We start from the raw sequence: 19,917 nt of genomic DNA, 5'->3' as shown, positions 1-19,917 counted from the left end.
CAGGGAAGCACCAACCTGGTCCTTGAACTTTATCAGGCACTGCACACATTGCTCTGCCTGTGTGATGCAGTGGAAAGACTGTATTGGTGGACATAACTGATGGTGGTGAGAAATTATGTCGGATCTCAGCCTGATCAGTGAGTAGATGGTTTTATTAGATGAAAACTTTGGTCTTTCTGGAGGATGAGTGGAACATATATAAACCCTATCCTTTTTATTATAAGTCCAGAAATGAACGCAGCATCCCATAGCCAGGGTGACAACTCAATGCAAGGCAAACCCCCACCCCATTGGTTTCCTATAGGAAAATGTTATTGCCTCTTTAATGGCAGTCCACCTTGCCCAGTATTATGTCTAACTTAGGAATCAGAGGATGGAAAGGAGGGATATATATGTTTTATTACTTTTACAACTATACATGTAGAGGGTTTGTTGTTGTTTTTTAATGTAAATCTTCTGCAAGAGGCGATTTACAGCAAATAGAAGCACAACAATCCTAAAGAATGAGCATTTTGCTTTCCGAAACTAAAGTATAGTCAAGCTGTGTGGCTTAAGGTACTGGCTCACATTTGCATTCAGAATCTGGAATTTTTTTCTGCAGCCAAAAGCTCAGATAGAGGGTGGGGAGTACAATGTGTGGGCTTGTGCAAGTGCAAATACAAAAGGTCACTGTCTCATCTAGAGAAACAATAAGATTAGTGCTTTTATCACTCATTTTTTGCTATCCTGCACTGTTCTGTAAACACTGTTGTATAACTTTGCCTCTTATCATCAGTCAACGGGATCTGCTTTTGTTGAAAGAGCGTCAATCACAAGGGTTTTGCCATTCATATACTTAGCCTTATAGCTGCAGGGACTGGGAGTGGGGGGAGGACAGGCTTTCATTCAGCCTACAATAGGTGGCTCTGTCACTGTTAGAAAAATGCTGTGAGAGGAAAAGGAATCGTCATGGATAGTGTAACCAAGAGTTCACTTGCTCTGTCAAGCAGATTAAGATAAAGCTGAACGAGGTCAAAGCTATTAACATTTAGACTACAGGGTATATAACCAGTTAGCATCTAGTTAGACAGTGGGTTTTTAATTGGAGAGTAGCTTCCTTCTAACATTATGTAAACACTAATATTAGCTGAAGCCTGGGTGGTCCCATCTTTACAACCCAGAGGACATATTTGATGCACATCCAGCTCCAAATTATCCTTTATTAACCAAGCCACATTTGAATTGTAAATGAGTCCTGTCCCTACCACCCCACTGGCAGACAGAAAGCTTCAAAGTCACAAAAAACTTTGGCTTCCCATTTGTTGTCTGCAAAGTCAAATTCTCTTTTGCAGGACATATTTGGTCTTGATCTTATTCTATATTCTATTGCTTTTCTAGAATTTATTTGTAAAAAATAATAAGAAGAAGAAGTGAATTTTTCACTCAGTTCTTACAAGGCTGGTAATTCCCTCTGTGTGTATGGTGGGGGGGGTGAAAACCATGACATGAACCTACCCAGACCCATCATCTGAGGCCCTTCTTCATGTGCCTCCTCCGTGAGAGGTCAGGAGGGTGGCAACTTGAAAATGGGCCTTTTCTGTGGTGACTCCCCACTTGTAGAGGTCCACCTGGCACCTTCGTTACATATCTTTATGTGGCAGGCAAAAACATTGCTCTTCTCCCAGGCCTTTGGCTAATTAAACAATCTATGGCCTTTTAAACTGGGTGGGGGTTGTTTTTGTTTGTTAATATGTTATGTATTTTTGTGTTTTTATATTATAACCCACTATGCAATCCTCAGATAAAGGGCGGTGTAGAAATTTAACAAATAATAAAATAATAATAATGTGTGAAATGAACAAATGAAATTTAACAAATACAGAGGCGTGTACGCGCATGAACCCAATTTATGTAATCTTCCGCAACTGTGCATTTTTCACATGCAAGGTCAGCCAAGTCGTGCTGCAGGACATGGGAATGAGCCTTGGTGCTAAAGAACCATAACACATAGATACGCACACACAGGGCCAGCCCTACCATAAGGCAGAATGAGGCAGCTGCCTCAGATGGCAGATGCTGAAGGTGCCAATAGCTCCCACTATTCACCAAGCACCTCCTAAGCTAGCATGCCCTGTGTCCCATAAGCTAGCCTGCTGGCCTCATATACACTGGCAAATGTTGTCCCATCACTAGTAAGATTCAACAGCCAGTGTGGTTGAATTATGTATTCACTCCAAGGAGCATAATGTATTGGATCAGCCCAGTACAGACACAACATATGCAATGTTTAATATGAAGAAATGTTCGGGGGGGGGAGAGCACCACCTACATCATTTTTGGAGTAGACATATTCTCATATGTAGGCCTCCATTCATATGAGGTCTGTCTTCTATTGGTTGCTGAAGACATTTTAATTCCAGAAAGCTTTTGTCATGCTAAATAATTGACATTTTATTTAAAGGTTGTGTTTTATCTGTTGTTTCTCTGCCTCTGGTGTGTTGTTGTTTTTCAGTATTTTGATTAAATAGATTTTTATTAAAGATCTTTAAACTTTTAAGGATCTTTCTTCCGTTTCGCATGAATAGTTTCTAGCCTCATCACTAATATAGCATATTTATTCAGCCAAAATATGGTTAACCATAAAAATCTGCAAGAACTTTGAAAATGCATGCCTGTAGTGGATTTCCTGTAGGTTCCCTTCTCTAGTAGGTACACCTTATATACAGTGAACTAACCTAGAGGGTAAAACATATCACTCACATCTTTAAGGGCTCATAGCTTTCACAGAACATAAACAACTAACAAAGTACATATGGAGAGGACTCAGCAAACAGAGCAGAAAGTAATTTGTTCTCAATTTAGCAATACACCACCCAAATAGGATATCTGGAAAAAATAAGCATTTGGGTGTTTGTGCAGTTGTTCCACAGCCAACTCACACAACCTTGGGGCTTATGTTGGCCGTTTCGAATTGTTATGTGTGTCATTTCCCTGCCTACAGCCAAGCAATCTGCTGTTGTATGTAAGATTAAGTCTGTTGCACATACCCATAACTTAGCCTACTTATCATGAAGGTCTTCCTGCCTCTGAATTCCAGTTGTTGTGGAATAGGAAGAGGCCTATCGTACTCATGTCCTGCTAATAGATTTCCATGTTAGGTTTCTGTGTGTTGCCACTGTGCAGTGCTTTGGAGTCACAAGACTCTGTTTTGCTTTCCAGAGATTCCAGGCTATTGGCAGTCTCACGGAAGACAGGAGATGGATGTAATGTTACTGGTTTCCTGTTCTTTTGTTTTCCAGTTGCTCTCTGCTCTCACAGAGAGAGGATGTTTCTTTTCTGTCTGCGTAGAGAGAAATAAAATTAGCCATGTAGCTCATCCTATTTCGTCCTTCCCTGTGTGTTGGATACTCTGCGTAATGGGGGAATGTGCTTGGAGCCTTATCAGAGGCTCAGGTCGTTAAACATTGTCAGAGGCGATTCCGGAGGAGTCGCTCGGTCAAACGCAAGTCCGACGTTCCCATCAGCAACCCGTTGGCTACTGTGAGAACAGAATGCTGCACTAAATATGCCTTTGACCTGATCCAGAAGGTTCTTCTTATGTTCTTGACCAAAAATTTAGCTTTTGAATGGCAGGCAAAAAAGCTAAACCCTATCCCTGGAAGTGACTGCATACAGCTTGCAGTCAATACACAGGTTGTCAAAACGTACAGAAATTTCAAGTGACCATCATAAACTTAATGGAAGCATGAAAGACTTACGTTGTAGTTTCTAGTCACTTTTCAGGGGACTTGACCTATTGCACTCATGTCCTGTTTGCGGGCTTCCCAGCACCAGCTTGTAATTGGCCAAATCCAGTCCCTAAGAAAGAAAGAGAAAAGAGGAGACATTCCAAGGTTTAATAGTCTAGATATAAGCAGAAATGCATTAAAAGAGAGTGGTGAGAGTATATTTATCATTCAAAAATAAATAAATGAGGAATTCAGAAAAATTAGATTAAAATCCAAGTCTGAGTAGAATACAGGGTATTCTACTTAAAATCCAACTTTGAGTAGAACACACACACACATACACAGCCCATCACTGTTCATTTTAGGTGACCTCTGCTTGAGATATCAGTGCGCAGCACAGAATATTTTATTAACAAGCCAATAAGAGTTTGGAAGGGCATATATCAAACTGCTGTAGATACCACTTTCCCCAGTCATCATTGTTGGCAGGATGGAGACAGATGCTCCCAGAGCATTTAATAGCTACAAATGTTTTCAAGTTGCTATTTGTAAAAAGAAAAGGAAAAGAAAGAAAAGGCATGTTCCTCCTTGTACTCCGGAGAAGGCAGGCAGCTCTTTGAGTCATCACAATGATCCTGCCTTCATCTTATACTTTAAAGAAGAAAATGTGAAGCATCTCCAGATGTTTTCAAAAACAGGTCAAAGCAACTACCACCAGCTGAGCTTCTCCTTCTCTTTTACTTTACTTTTTTTTATTTACAGAGTGTACAAAGTAAACACATCCATGTATTCCTATTCTTCTTACAAACCATAAATAAATGCAAGCTATTTCTTAACAACTTCAGATGTGTCTATAACAATATCATCTTTCCAAGTCACTAATGAAGTTGGAAAAAAATACCTTGCATCCAACCTTTGTATAACATTGATCCTTCAGGCTCAAGCATCTTCTTTCTATTGAAATCTTGAAGGATTTCTTCCTGTTGTCCTCTTAATGTTCAAAAGAGACATTTTTCAAAGAGATTCAGACATCTCTTTAGTCTCAAATGATGCATTTTAATGAAATAGCTTCATTATGTTTTCAGGGCTTCACAAATACAGATAGACAAGAGTTAGTCAGAACTCACTTATGAAAGAAGGGTGGCAACCATTTGAGTTATTTTCCTCAGTTCTTAGAAAAAAGAATTTCAGTCTGGGTATAACAGTTAGCTGGAATTTCAGCCAATATCAAAAGCCTTAATCTAACATCACTTAGATCCAACAAAAACACAATATACATAGTCACAGACACAAGCAAACAAATGAGAAGGCTCATTTTATTTGTCTCAGTTCAGATTTGGGGGTTCAAAACTTCTGCCAAAGTCTGACCTTGCAAAATGGTATTTTTTTAATAGGGAAGTTGTTTGAAACAAACCAATGTGTTAATAATGCAAGTGTATGCATTTGGAAATCGGGTTTTCAGCAACAATATTTTACCCGGCAAATGAAAAGAGCCATAATAGGAGTGTTACAAGTTATTGCTACATAATGATTCATCCAAGTTGTTGTTACAACTCAATTTTCCTTCTTTACAGGCCTCATTGCAGCTGTAAAAAAATGAAAGTGATGGCAAAAAAGTCAAACAATGCAATGGCCCCATTACTGACAGAAGTTGGTTTTATGATTGTGCTGGGCCACTAAGAAGCCAATGCAGTGTAGTGACAAGACAGCCCAATTTCACTGCACACTAACTCAAATGCAAGTCTAACTGTAATCCATGCACTTTACCCATATGAAGGTGTGCATAGCTTGGCACGCTAACAGCAGTTGTGGAAAACTGGAGTGACAGAACCACCATCACATGCATAGCCCCAGAAGGGGTGCATCACTTCCAGGGCTGGCACAGCAGAGAGGCCTGAGGGTTTTTGAGGCCCCATCCCCACAACACCCTGATTCAGGGCATTCAGCTGGCTTGAAGCAGAGGACTCCCCCACTGATGCTCTTTTTCGCTAGCTGAGACTGCCGGAAAACCTAAGAACTGCAACCTAAGAAGCACATCTGTGAACCAGGATCTGCTGTGCTCTCCTCTCTGGTACTACTAAAGCCGAGTCAACATTTCCAGGATGATACTCCTCAGAGAAAATGTCTGACCTTTCCTTTTTCTCCCCGCCCCCCAAGAAGATCACTTTGCAGAATTTTACCTGAATATTCTCCACCATTTCCTTGCCCCACAATGACTGTGGATGGAAGATGCAAGATAGTGGGCCAGATTGCTAACGTAGTTGTTATGCTTAAAGCTGCACAAACAAACAAAATGAAGGCCAAAGTTTCCCCAACCATGCCCTAAACAGGTATGTCTATCTCAAACAAGATGTCAGTGATGATTTCCTTTGTGAACATACAAATCGCTAGAACACTACTTCAAAGGGGTATTATAACAGAGAAGCAGAACCAGGAGTTGTCATTGTCCCACTGCATGCAATAATCCACTTTTTAAAGTGCTATGAGTCACTTTTGTGGTTAATAGGCATTCACATTTTTTTAAAGGGCCATTAGGCGCCAAGGAAAGGAAATAATAAATAGATCTCCTAATGGACTGTAAATCTTAGAACATAAGAGTTATTCTGAAGTTTCAATCCAGTCCAGCTTCTGGAGATGGCTCTTTAAAGCTTACCATTGATAAGAGTTTACTTGTACTAGGAGATTTAACTTTATGGAGGTCTGTTATACATTTCCTTTATGTGCCACACTTTACGAGCAAGTTCTCTGTACATGAAGGCATTGAAATCCACCACCAGAGAACTTAGTGCATTAATTCACTTGATCTGTAAAACACAGTTCACTCACATAGAGCAGATTAAAGACCTAGCAAAAGGGAGCAAGCTGGCGAACCAGGAATTAGATACATCATGTTGGAACTATATCTTGTAAAGCTTTTTTCCAAAATAAGTGTCAAAATCTTCCAAGCAAATCTAGTCCTCTACTGAAAACCAAAGGGATTTCTTAGTTACATGTAAGATGGGACAAATTCAAGCTGACTGCAGGTAGTTGTAGGACTTCAAGTTACCCCCCCAAAAAAACAACCCAAAAAATGTTAAACCTGCAACACTTGAACAGAGTACTTGGCAAACCCATCATTGCTTCTACTAGCATACTGCATTTATTTAACATGAATAGTGTAGTCAAACAGAATACAAACGGGAGATGTTACATCCCAAGGACCAGGATATATGTTACTATCTCCCCATGTATTAGAGTGGCCAGATGTAAAAGAGACCAGGCACTAAATTTAATATTTGTGTAGAAGACAGAATTTCAGCTGGTGTAGCCAACATGGCAAGCTACACCCATTCAACTTCCCTCTTCCACACAACTATTACAGATGCAGGAGCCCTGTGCTATTTTCTATCTCGTCCCCCCACCCATGCAAATTTACTCTGAAGTAAAGCCCTATTATGGCATCCCCCATCACACAAGTGAGAGGCGCATGGACTGGCCAACAAGCATGTGGCAGAGGAGCTGAGGCCACAGAGCTGGCCCATGAGGCGAGGTGAAGTGGCTGCCTCAGGCAGTGGAAGAACAAGAGGCCCCATCCCACCTGCCCCACTGCTTCTGCTGCCAGCAGAAAGCCCCCTCTTGCCATGGGGCATTCCAGCACACAGCGTTGCTGTTCATTTTCTTCACTCCTTGTGAAGCGTTTCCTCTTTTGCCAAGTTTGGTGAGGGGGGTGTTCCGGCATGCAGCGTAAGTGGGGGCTGCAGTGTAGCAGGAGGGCAGGAAGTAGTACATGCCCATTTTGCCTCAGCTGGTGAAATGGGACATGCCACCCCTGTGGGGCCAGGAAACATGCCTTCACACACACACACCCATCATAGCACTGTAATTATGTGAAGGGAAACATCCAAATATGGCTTAAGACTCCATCAGTTCACACAAGAGCACTTCCAAATATGACTTTGTTTCCTCAAAAGCATTTGAGGTAATAACATTTAAAGGACACGTTTTGCACACAAGAGGTTCTAGTTTCAATCCCCAACATCTCCAAGTAAGGCTGAGAAAGACTGAAACCCAGAACTGCTTTCAGTTGGTGTAGAGTGGGTTTCAGGCAGTAGCTAGATAGATACCCACAAACATTTATTTAAACACTTATATCTTTCTACTGCTCAATAACTTAAAACACAACAAATGGCAATTAAACAATAAGACCACTAACAATCAAAACAATTACTAACATACTCAGGCCATTTGGGGAGAAGAGGAAGGAAAGAAGGAAGGAAGGAAGGAAGGAAGGAAGGAAGGAAGGAAGGAAGGAAGAGTTTTCAGGAGTACAAATAATTGTCATTTTTCAAATCTGGTAGAGAAACAACAATATATTAGCACACAATACTGAAGTTAAAATGTGATCAATGTACAAGACTATTGTGCTGGACTTGTTTATTTTTTTAATGCTTTTGTGTTTTTGTAAAATAATAGCACTTTGTGGGCAGCCATTTTTTCAATTACTTTTACAAACAACATTCTGGTTCTGAAGTATGAAAGCATGATTATGAGAAGCACCAAAATAACCCTTAAATATATATATATATACACACAACCTGGAGGATTGTTTTTTCATACCAATAAACTTTTGCTCCATTGGGAGATATTCTGTACACAGAGCAGTCATTAGCTGTCTAAAGCCAGGTCATGCCTTCCCTCATTAAATGACTTTCTGTTTGGAGGACATTGGATTGCTTCAGTTACCAGTGAGAATATGTCAGTCTTTATTTCCTGCAAGCATTGCCTCGCCTAATGGAAATGCTAGCCTTTCATGTATATTTCCTGGAGAGCTAAAGAATGTTAATGACGGTGAAGCCTATGCCACTCGGTGGCTGGGTTTGTCAAAGTGGCTGGGGCAGTGGACAGACGTCAGCAGGATACACACATGCTAATCAAACCTCCATCTGCACTGGGGGCTGCTTACAGAAACAGACAATTAATTTATAGAGCTCCATCCTATGCCTAGGGAATGAAGAACATATGAAGACAAAATGAATTCCCAAGGTCTGTAAAATGTTAGTAGGCTCCCCCAATGCTTTGGGGAGTGTTTGAAACAGAAAAAGTTTGTGGGGGGGTGGTGTGCTAACCTTGTGGAAACCGACATCTTCATCACAGGCAACTGCTTCATTTATCTGAAAAGGCTTGGTGTTGTTGCTTTTCTCCAAGTATAGGAATTCTGACGCTATAGCTATCATGTGCCTGACTCTTAAAGTGACCCTGTGGTGCCCTCAGGAATGAGGCAGCCAAAATCCTTTTCAACTAAGGGAGGAAGTAGTGGGGTGCCAATCACAAGACAACAACACATTACAATGACTGGCAGTTATGGTTAGCAAGCAGTGAAATATTTTTTTCTCATTTCTCAATCTCCTGCTACTGGAAAGGGAGGGGGTGGGTTTTAGAAGGCTTTCTGGATGAAGAAGCGTGAACAAAAACCAGCTCACAAAATTGCACAAAATCAGTGTTTCTTATGTCTTCTCTAGCATTACAAGTTTCATATGATTCCATTATTGAGGGCCACCTATACTGCATGTCAAAATGTAGGTTGAGTATTTTATGGCAGCTGGAGTTGAGCTGAACGTATTTCAGGAGGTTGCTGTGTAATCCTGATAAGGTCTTGACTGTCACCCATCCCCTCAGCTCTTCCACAAGCCCATGTTTCCAAATCAGTGACACTACTCTGAAGAGACCCATACCTTATCAGGGTTTCACACAAGGAGCAGGTGAAATCTGTGCTTGTCTCCAAGCACACAGGCATATTAAATGGTGAAGGGAGAATGTGAGTTAAGGCAACTGCATAAGATCATATTCACTTACAAACTTACCAAGGCAATGTAAAACAGGGATGGGGAGCCCTTTTAAGCCTGAGGGCCATGTTTCCTTCTGGGCAACCATTTTAGGGGGCATCATATACCAGTGCCGCGTGGGGCCAGGAAAATAAGTAGGCAGAATATCAAATACTATGCTTAGTTTGAAGTGTTATATTGGAATGAATGGCACATATTATGAGGTTTTATTTAGCTTTTACTTATTACATTTCTATACCGTCCTTCAGCCAAGGATCACAGGGCAGTTTACAATATAAAAACACAGAAATGCATAACATAGTAACCAAACAAAACAAAAACCCACACATAGCATAAAAAGCTATCAATTGTTTAATTCGCCAAAGGTATGATTCTGGGTGAGATTCTTGGGGCAATCTAGGAAGCCTTTTAAAGTTAAGTTCTACACTTGTTTTAAGAATGAATTGTGTGCTCAGGAAATTCTGTGCTAAGGCACCAAGTGTGAGGGAATACGCTTCTCATGCATATGTATGCAATGTATAGAGTCATTTTCACTCGTTTCATTAGCTGTTTAACACAATACCCCATTAAATCCCTTCAAGAGCTGCATTAGAGTTCTGTGGCAATAAGAAACTACAATTTAAAGTTGCATTATTCTAATAGTGTTATTGACGTTTTGAGGAAAAGCTTAAAAAGTAGGAAAGCATTGGTTGCATTGTGGAAATTCTCTTCAGGTGCAATCAACTCTGTGGTAAATAAATGATATTTATAAGTTAACATATTCATTGACTATTTAATTGAAAGAGGACTGAGCTTTTTTGCAGTTTTGCTTATGTTCAGTGGTGGAACACTTCACTCCACAGAAGACTATGATCACATCTACTGTCTCTAAATCTCTTATTGAGGAGATACTTGAATGCTTCCCATTAGAGCATGATTGCACTCGTTTGTAGTTAAACATAATTAAAATAATGGCACTCGTGTTACCTTGGGTATATTACCCCCATTTTCAAGCTATCCTATGGAATTAAAAAGAAACTGCACTTGTGGCAATTGAAACGATGAAGAAGAAAAGAAATTGGCACATCATTGGATTCTGTCAGCTACATAAACACATAAATCTCTCTTTTTTTCCATAAACAGAGCCAAGTCACACTTTTATATACAACCACAGACTGTATAGAAAGACTGTCTAATGAATTCTATCCCATTTTGTGTGTGATCACCACAATCACTTCTACATGAGTTCAGATTGGTGAGCCAAATCCCATTCCCATTTGCAATATCATTTACTCTCTCTGGAAATGACCCCATTCGCTTACAGGGAAGAATGTTCCTTAGAAGTGTTTCATGCATATTTAGCAGCCATTGGGAAGGTAAACTAGGAGGCTAGTCAGTGCTCACTGGACCATCTATATAGTCCTTTGCAGCAGTCTAGATCAGAAGGGAATGCAATGCTACAAAGACCATATATCCAGGTCCAGTAGACATTCCTACAGAGGATGCTGGAATCTTCTATATCTGTCCACCTTAGAAGCTCATAGAAACTATTTCTCAAGTAAGCAGTATACAGCAACTAGAACTCCATGTTTGCAAAAGTGCTTAAATAATATAGAGTTCAGAGAGAAAAGAAATCCCAGTAACATTTTTCTGAGGAAATGAAACAAAAGCAGTGTACAATCTGAGAAGAAATAAACAGAGAAGTTTTGTCTTGAGGCCTTGAACATAGCAAGTAGGCATTCAACTAAAAATACAGAGGAGACGCTCCCTCAGAACTGCACAGCAATCAGGGCATACAGTACAGCAGCCAACATCAGGCCAGTCTGCCTGGCAACAGTTCCACCACCACCACCGCTCTTGGTTAGCTGACTTACTGATAACAGATTACCCTTAAGTCACTAACTGGCTGATCTCTGGTGTTGCATTTCCAACAGACCCAGACATTTTGGTTTGATGCGTCATACCTAGGTTTGTCTGCTGCAACCTAGAAATTGGCTTCTTTACATTCCCTGATTAAGAGAGAGATCAGTTGTTGTTTATTCTACAGGCTGTTTTCACCTCCTCCTTTCTGTTGTGCTGACCAGCACACCTGAAATCATGCTTACTGCAGCAGGCAGGGGGAAATAATAGAGTGAAGGGCAAGAGTTCAATCCATTGGGGAATGCTACAGTTGACCAAGGCTCTTGCTTGGTCAGGATTTTTAAAGAATAGCACCAATCCGTACCCATGCAGTTGCTTTTTGCAAAAGTGTTTTCCACCCAGTAACAATCAGGAAAAGTATAATGAAGTTTCAGTGAACTCATTGTGAAAGAAAGAAAGAAAGAAAGAAAGAAAGAAAGAAAGAAAGAAAGAAAGAAAGACCCAGTCTTTACTTCTTCCTTGTTGAAGCTACTGGTGGATTTCCCCCCACCTAACAAGAAGAGAAAGCTAAAAATGGAGCCAAATAAATGGTGTGCTTTTTTTCTTTGGGATTGTAAGGATATGTATTCTCCTTAACTTGCTGAGTGACATCAGCATTTCTAACACTGTTTAATGGCTGAGTGGTAATCCCTTTAGGAAAACATCTAAAGCCTTACACAAAGCAACAGTCACATCAGTTCTGATTCACAGTCAGTGACTTTCTATGTCTTAATGTGCAGGCTAAGATGCCGGTTATTTAGAAGAGGCTGGGTAACGAGGCCCAGACGGAAGAGAGCAAGTTGCAAGCCGTTTCACACCAAGGGTTGACACTATGCCAACGTGACGTGAGACTTTGTGGATTAGAATATAAATTATACTGCTGTTGCCTAGTTCATGCAGATGAACTCCAGTGCTAAGTGTGCCGTTTATACAGTTTTCATGCTAGTCAAACTGAGATCAGTGGGAGATCCTCTTCCACCCAATATGGAGAATAACACACCCATCTGCTAAAGATATTTTAAAAAGATTTCAGACGGGTAGTTGTGTTACACTGGGTGCACACCATGCATTTAAAGCACATTCCTTCCCCACCTCAACAATTCATGGGAACTGTACTATTATTATTATAATTGGTTGCCAGTTCATTTCTGGGCCGCACTAGCATTTAAAGCCCTAAACAAATTAGCCCCCAAATATTGGAGAGTCACACACACACACACACCTCAGGTGTTAAGATCAGCAGAAGGGGCTCTCTTGGTAGTTCCACAACTTCTGTTGTGAGGGGTGGCCCAGAGAAGGGCTTTATCCGTGGCGCCACCTAAGTTGTGGAATTCCCTCCCCACAGAGGTTCATAAGTTGTGGAATTCCCTCCCCACAGAGGTTCATAAGTTGTGGAATTCCCTCCCCGCAGAGGTTCATCTAGCTTCTTCACTATACAGCTTTCAATAAATGATGAACATGCAACTCTTTACTGCCTGACACGTAAGATGTGTGTTTTTAGGGGCCAGCCTATTCCCATGACTGTAATCTGTTTTAACTCTGAGTGTTAAGTTATTTTAACCCACATTGGGACTTCCTGATAAAGGGTTGTTGTTGTTGTTGTTGTTGTTGTTGTATTTTATTCTGTGAGCTGCACTGGGATCTCTTGATGAAGGGCAGTATATAAATTTATTTATTTATTTAATAATTAAATAAATTATCACACTTATCAAACAGCTGCTGCTATTGCAGCAAAAACATAGGAGGCAGCAGTTACAAGTTATCAGTCTCTACAGCCACAGCAGGCACTGTGATTCTCCAGCAGTTTGACTTCACCCTCAGAGGTGCACTCCATTGTTTCTCAAGACAGACGGATGCCCACAACAGCAACAAATGATCCATATTCTGGTAGAATCATTCAAAAGACTATATAGGCCTTTTTAATGCACATTGGCTTTATTTATCTATCTATCTATCTATCTATCATCTATCTATCTATCTATTGATCTATCTATTTACTGTACTTACTTACTTATTGTACATAGGTATAAACCACATCACAGTCTGAGGCTATCAAATTCAGTCCATAGTTGACTGGCATTCAATTGATGGGAGACACCCATCAACAGAACAGAGAAAGAGGTCATTATCTCTCTCTCTCTCTCTCTCTCTCTCTCTCTCTCTCTCTCTCTCCACCCCCCTCTCCCCACCCCAGAAATTTGCCTGTGCACCCCAAAGTCTGCTCTAGAAGTTGCCTCAGACCTCTGGGTCAAATTTAGGGATGGCAGGGGGACTGTAGGGGGAGGAGGGATCACAGAAAATTGCCTCTCTGTTCCAAACGGACATCAACCTGGGGTCTCCCTTTGTCCACCATTAATCAGAGAGCAGATATCTGCAGATCTCTCAGCCATTCACTTCTCCTAATGCTCTTGTTTTTGTTATTCTGGCATATCAGTCACTTGCTCATCCTGCACTATTTAGTTCTGTTGTTGCCTTTGCTGAGGAGAAATTTCATTTAAGGTATTAAAGATAGGGTGTGAGGAGATTGCATAAGTAGATGAGCTGTAAAAATAGCTGTAAAAGCTCCACCCTTAGATGATTTATTTCAAGGCACATGAGTTAGGCTTTGAGAGAATGTTGTGGACAGAATGTGATCCACAAAGTGCCACTCCAGCATCCTTCAGTGGGAATAGCACCAGACAATGCAACCCACCCACAGATTGCAAATATTGCCCTTCATTCTGTCCTCCTCGATCAGAGCTGAAGGAGAAAAGTAGGTCTGAAAAGAAAAAGGAAATCTGGATAGCATGTTTTTCTCTTATCTGTATCAGAAACTGCCTCTAATCAGGATTAATATTACAACATTCCCCATATGCTTCAGTAGAAATATTTCCTAGGGTGCATCCATTTCCATATTTGATCTGCATTAATACACAAAATCCCCCTGAAGTTTGTTTCACGATACAAAAGATTTACAAATTGTATTCCGAGATAAATATGTTATTGTGATGTAAGGCTAACTCATGCTTAGAAATACAAATGAATGGGGCCCTCAGTCTGAGAAAGGTTCTCTGCGCCTGCTGTGGACTATAAATGATGCTCAGCAAACTATAGGGCAGGATGGAGGGCTAAACTCTCCAGTAGCAAATACAGGAGGATGAGCTGGGCTTTGCTGCTGCATCCTAGCTTGAGAGAAGAAATTCATTTCATTTCACATATAAGGTGGACCTACCTAACTTGCACTTTCTGAAACAAAGAATTCCTTCAAAGTTCACACATCTCCAAATTTTGCAATGCAGTTCTCCAACCAAAAATGGTTACAAAAATGTGTTTATTACGGTACAGCGCATAAATAAAAACATATGTTGATGAAACCAGCATACAAAAAGGACTGGTATTTGAGGAAATTCTTTGGGAAAATATGTATATTAGGAAAAAATGCATATGAAACATTATATATTAGGAGAAATTCACACTAAAATACTGACAATTTTTCATGAGGACTTAAAAAAAACAAACCTTAAACTGATGTGGAAATGTGGGGGAACTAAAGATTGGAAAAATGAGAAACTAAGAGGAACAGTAAATGATAGATTCACTCATCCCTGATCCTCACCAATGAACAATGTACTATCCCAGGAAAGACTCTGAAGCAGATATTACAGTTGTTTGAAACTGCCCTTAAGATGACTAAGGTGAAACCAACCGAAGGGAGCCGGCATTATCAGTGTAGGGATCCTAGAGTTGTCAGGGACCAGGAAGAATTAGCCTAGTTGTGAACTGTATAATGCCATTGCTGTGCATAGCCTCCCCATTGCAAAAGTTCCGCCCCAAGCACAAATTTTGAGGCAGCGCCAATATGATATTGAGGCAGGAGCAGGATATGCAGCCCGCCCACCCCTGCTCTACATGTTTACCTCTCTGTTTGGAGCTACTTTGAGAAGAGGGCTTGAAAAGCTAGTGCTATTTTTCTAGAAAATGAGGTGCTGGAACTCACCATGAACGCCTCCCCGGTTCTCTTATAATGGCAATGGCATGCAACTGAGAGGTGTTGGAACTGAACTCTGATTTGTTCCAGCTGAAAAAAAGCCCTGAGAAAACCACAGGTTTTTCTAAGACTTCCCTTTAACAATTATTGAAAATTGTAACCTGTAGAACTACAGGAGTTCATACACCACTGGTTTCCTGAGACAGGTTTAGGGAAGCTGGGCTGAAGAAATGCATGGCGAGCCCTGAAATAATTATTATTATTATTATTATTATTATTATTATTATTATTATTATTATTATTTATCTGCCCTCCATGAGGTCACAGGGCAGGTTACAACTGAAAAATACAATATTAAAAACAGTTAAAACAGATTTGTGTTCAACAGGTCCACATTTCAAGCCACCCAAGAAAGACACGTGGATATGAAAATGAGCAAGAAATGTGCTTTATCTGCACACAAAGGCCAAAACCAAGCACAAAGACAAATTGCTCTGCCACCTGGACCACTACTGCCCAGAAGAAAAGGCTTCAGTGTTCAGTGTGATAAATGCACGTTTGTTGCGTGCATTCCCGGCATCTTCTCTCAAGAGGGATCTCTTTTTCCCAGCAGTGGGACAGCAAACTCATACCCCGCTGAACTCCCATACTGTTCTCACTGGTCTGTAAAGCACACTGATGTGGCACTATTATCATCTAATTTTAAAACATTTAAAGCTTTTTACCTTCCAGCACCCATCTAGCCATTTTAATGACAAGCAGAAAAAGCCCTGTCATTCTGTAGGCTTTTCTGTGAACAAACTCATTTTATGGGTTTGGCACGCCTCCTACTGACTCCCACCCCTCAGGCCTGAGCTAAGCATCCATCTCAAGAAGTAGGTGCTGGAGGCCACAGCTGTGTGGGCAACACAGCCTCCTCTGTGCCCTCTGAAGTAGCCTGCCTCCCTCAGTTGTTGCAGGGAAACAAACCAGTATTCAAGGAAGATTCAACTACCAGTTCTATCATCCTATTTACATGGAATGCTAGAGGGGCATCATATCAGCCTTTGCCTGAAGCAGCACAATGTCTTGAGCCAGTCCTGCAACCCTATCATAGCCTCTGCAATGAGATTACACCAGTGAAGCCACATTGGCTGATGAAAATCCAAATTCTACAAAGCCATTCTACATGAGACCATCTTGCAGAAAAACTGAAAATTAGATTGGGGGGGGACTGTATTCCAAATGTTGCTGTTTTTCCCAAAGAGGCAGGAAACAGGGTGGAAAAGAGTAGATTAATCTGGATTTGGTTGAAGGGTTTTTTCCCCACCCAACATTGAGCAAATATTAGAAATGGTGAGATATTTTCTTGGTGGTTAGAGGTTCAGGTTCTGGACCATATTTCAAAGCATCTGGTTTATCAATACTAAAACAAAGTGTGACTGGCTCATTCAAAAACTGTAAAGGCTAACGTCTTATACTACATTTTCACAGTAATTTATTCATAATGCATGCATCACATATTGCTGCTCAAAGTAAAATCTGTCATAATCTGTTATAGCATGTGCCTTTTCCTGAACTTTTTAGACAGACAGATAGTCCAGAAGTCCCTGTTCTAATGGAACTAGAGGGGATATTGATCCCCCCCGAATTTGTTTTTCACTTTTTTCTTTCTCCCCGTCAACAATAACAGTACCTCTCCTGCTGGTCATATTTCCACTCCCTCACCAACAAAATTCCATACCACACTCATGCATTGCACAGTCTTAAGGATGAATTGATTGGCCATATGGTGGCTTTTACAAATCATATATGTGGTAAATTCATGACACCCCTTTATGTCAAGATAGCTGTTGTGCAGCACTGGAGAATATATTCCAGTAACATTGCTTCTTTCCCCTCTAGTCTCTTTCACCATCTCAGGGGATGACTAGATTCAATCCAATGTCATTCTCCTTGCTCAAACCACACCCTTTCACATAAAATGAAATGAACGGATTAGTATGACAAATACTGAGCACAGAAAAGAGGTGCTGGATTATTCTAGCTTTGTTTTGGGTTCAACTTTTTACATTAAAAGATAGCTCTTGGGAGTATCTACCTGACTGCATTCACCTGCATTTCACGAAAACATGTATTTGCAGATAAAGATTAATGCAGCATTGTCAACAAATGTGCAGAGTTTCACATGAACAATTAGAACTGCCATTGCCTCTTGACTTGGAAATATCTTCCACGGTTATCCTCTCCTCCCTTCTCTGAAGCAAAACAAACAAGGAAGTCTGATGAAGTGCTTACTTATTTTTATCTTTTAAAGAGTCTTAAGATACACCACACCAATCAAATAAGCTTGTGTTTTGAGATAGGAATCAAGCCAGAGGTAAAAATTCTGCCAGCCTGTTCTCTAGCATGTACATATGCAGTGAGAAAAGAGTGGGGAGCATCAAGAGAAATAATCCATAATCTAAAAATAAACTGCTTGCCATAGTTAAATTAAGCAACTTCAAGTGCAATCTTAGAGAAAATACAGTATTCATTTCATGCCCATTACCCAGGTCTCTGTGCTTGTTGTGATTATTGAGTCACACTTGAAATGCTCACATCTTTCTACTTAATTCTGTAATGCAGCTAGACAAATATATTTACTTATCTTAACGTTTGTATCATGCCCTTTCCCAGAGAACTAGGTTGAGTAGGGATGGGGGAGAAATTTGGTTCAGTTTGCTTCCCAAAACAATAAGTGAACGAAACACAGCTATCCTTCAAAGCTCATACTTCTACACATGTTGCAGTGCAGTTCTCCAACTTCAAAAATGTGTGAAAGGGGAGTATATTAGGGCCAAGTGTGCATTAAAAATTAAGAAAAAATGCTTTCAAAAACATGTGTATTGGACAAAATTGCATGCAAAAAGGTGTATTTTAGGAGAACTTTGTTTTAAAATGTCAAATTTTCATAAGAACTTACTTACAAGCATAATAGAAACATCGCCACCCGACACCACCCCCACCCATCTTCCCTCCCTCCACCCCCTTTTTTTCTTTTCTTTTTTTCTCCCCCTAGTGACTCAACAAATGAAACGGATTTGTAAAAAGGTTACATGGAAAAAATACGAGAGACATTACACTTACTTCTGTAAAACAAGAAAATCTTTAATAAAAAATAAAATAAAATAAAAAATTCCTGCATCCTGCAGTAAGAATCCTAAAAAAAAAAAAGAACGAACTTACTTACTTACTTTATTTCCTGTCACCCTAAGGTGGGTTTTGAAATTAAAATACAATATTAAAAACAGTTTAAAACAACTTGATCAGAAACTGATATGGAAATGTGTCAAACCAAATTCAGATTGAGAACATAAGAAACAGATAAATTAATAGATTGTGTTCTTAAAATGTTATTTAAATTTGGGCCTTATTAGTGTGATGCCCATAAGAACATAAGAGCCTGCTGAATCCAATCAAAGGCCCATCTTGTCCACCATGCTGTTCTCGCAGTAGACATCCAGATGTCCATGGGAAGCCCACAAAGAGACCCTGAGCCCAACAGCACTCTTCCTCACTTGTGATTCTCAGCCACTGGTGTACATCAAACACCAAATGCCAACCAGGTCAGTAGAGAGAGTGCTAGAGCAGGCAGGCATCCAGGAAGCCTTTGTATAAAACAGAGAATCCCCAAGGACAAACCTTTGCTTCGTTCCAGTACTAGCTGGGTCTGATGCCAAATGGCCTCGCTTGTTCATAGTTCTCATTGTGGCAGTGAACTTGGAAGCACTTCCCTCCCACAGTTCCGCTTAAAATATGAACAATTCTTGCATTTTACATATGTGCTGTTATATGTATAATAGTCTATGCATATTATACACATATTCAATCCAGTACATGAACAGATTACCTACAAGGATGCAAATAACTGTGATAGAGATCGAGATAGAGGTATGTTGCATAAGTACAGTACAGCAAGGTTCTTGTATAATGTATGTATGTTTTGCATAGAATTTTCCATATTATTAGCCAAGCTTTTTAAAAAATAAGAGGGGGAAACTGACAAAGCACGGGCAGCTTAGACACTTGACGCAAGAGGCAGTCCAATGCAGAAAAAGCTTGATTGTGTTAGAACTACCAGAATCCATATATGAATCCATTTAAAACAGATACTTCCTCCATCCCTCCTGCTCCTTAGGAAAAAGGAGTAAAATATGTACAATGGAAGAGATACATTTGATGAACCCTTATTTTACATGCTACCTAAACAGTTGTGTGGCTGTACATAGGATGAACTGCTAAAAGGAGGGGGAGGGAAAACCCAGCATCTACTTTCTAATGACAGTCAGCAGGAATTTAACCATCCACAGAACACATTTGAATTTCATAATCTACTCATTAGCACAGGTAAATGCATTTCCAAGATGCCCTCAGAAACATGCGACATGTAGCGACGCTGCTCCAGGAACACATACCTGACATTTTTGCCATTAATATTTTCAGGAGCACATTCCATGGGCCACATATTCTCTAGTAAGAGTAGGGTCAGGCCTGCATAATTTCACATTTCAGATGGAGAAAG

The 19,917-nt window shown here is 40.3% G+C and overlaps 1 long non-coding RNA gene across 1 annotated transcript in view; it reads right to left on the bottom strand.

Moving 5' to 3' along the window:
* Positions 1-274: 274 nt before the first annotated feature.
* The window catches only part of LOC128410352 (uncharacterized), an 87,250-nt gene continuing 67,607 nt past the window's right edge, over positions 275-19,917 (bottom strand). The window contains exons 3-4 of the long non-coding RNA XR_008329465.1: positions 3,738-3,837; positions 275-925 (exon numbers count right to left, since the gene is read on the bottom strand). This is a non-coding gene — a long non-coding RNA (uncharacterized LOC128410352). The remainder of the gene's footprint in view (positions 926-3,737; positions 3,838-19,917) is intronic.

This window comes from Podarcis raffonei, chromosome 3 (assembly GCF_027172205.1).
Source record: "Podarcis raffonei isolate rPodRaf1 chromosome 3, rPodRaf1.pri, whole genome shotgun sequence".
NCBI lineage: Eukaryota > Metazoa > Chordata > Lepidosauria > Squamata > Lacertidae > Podarcis > Podarcis raffonei.
Note: the sequence above shows the minus strand (reverse complement) of the source record. Positions and strands in the feature narration are given on the sequence as shown.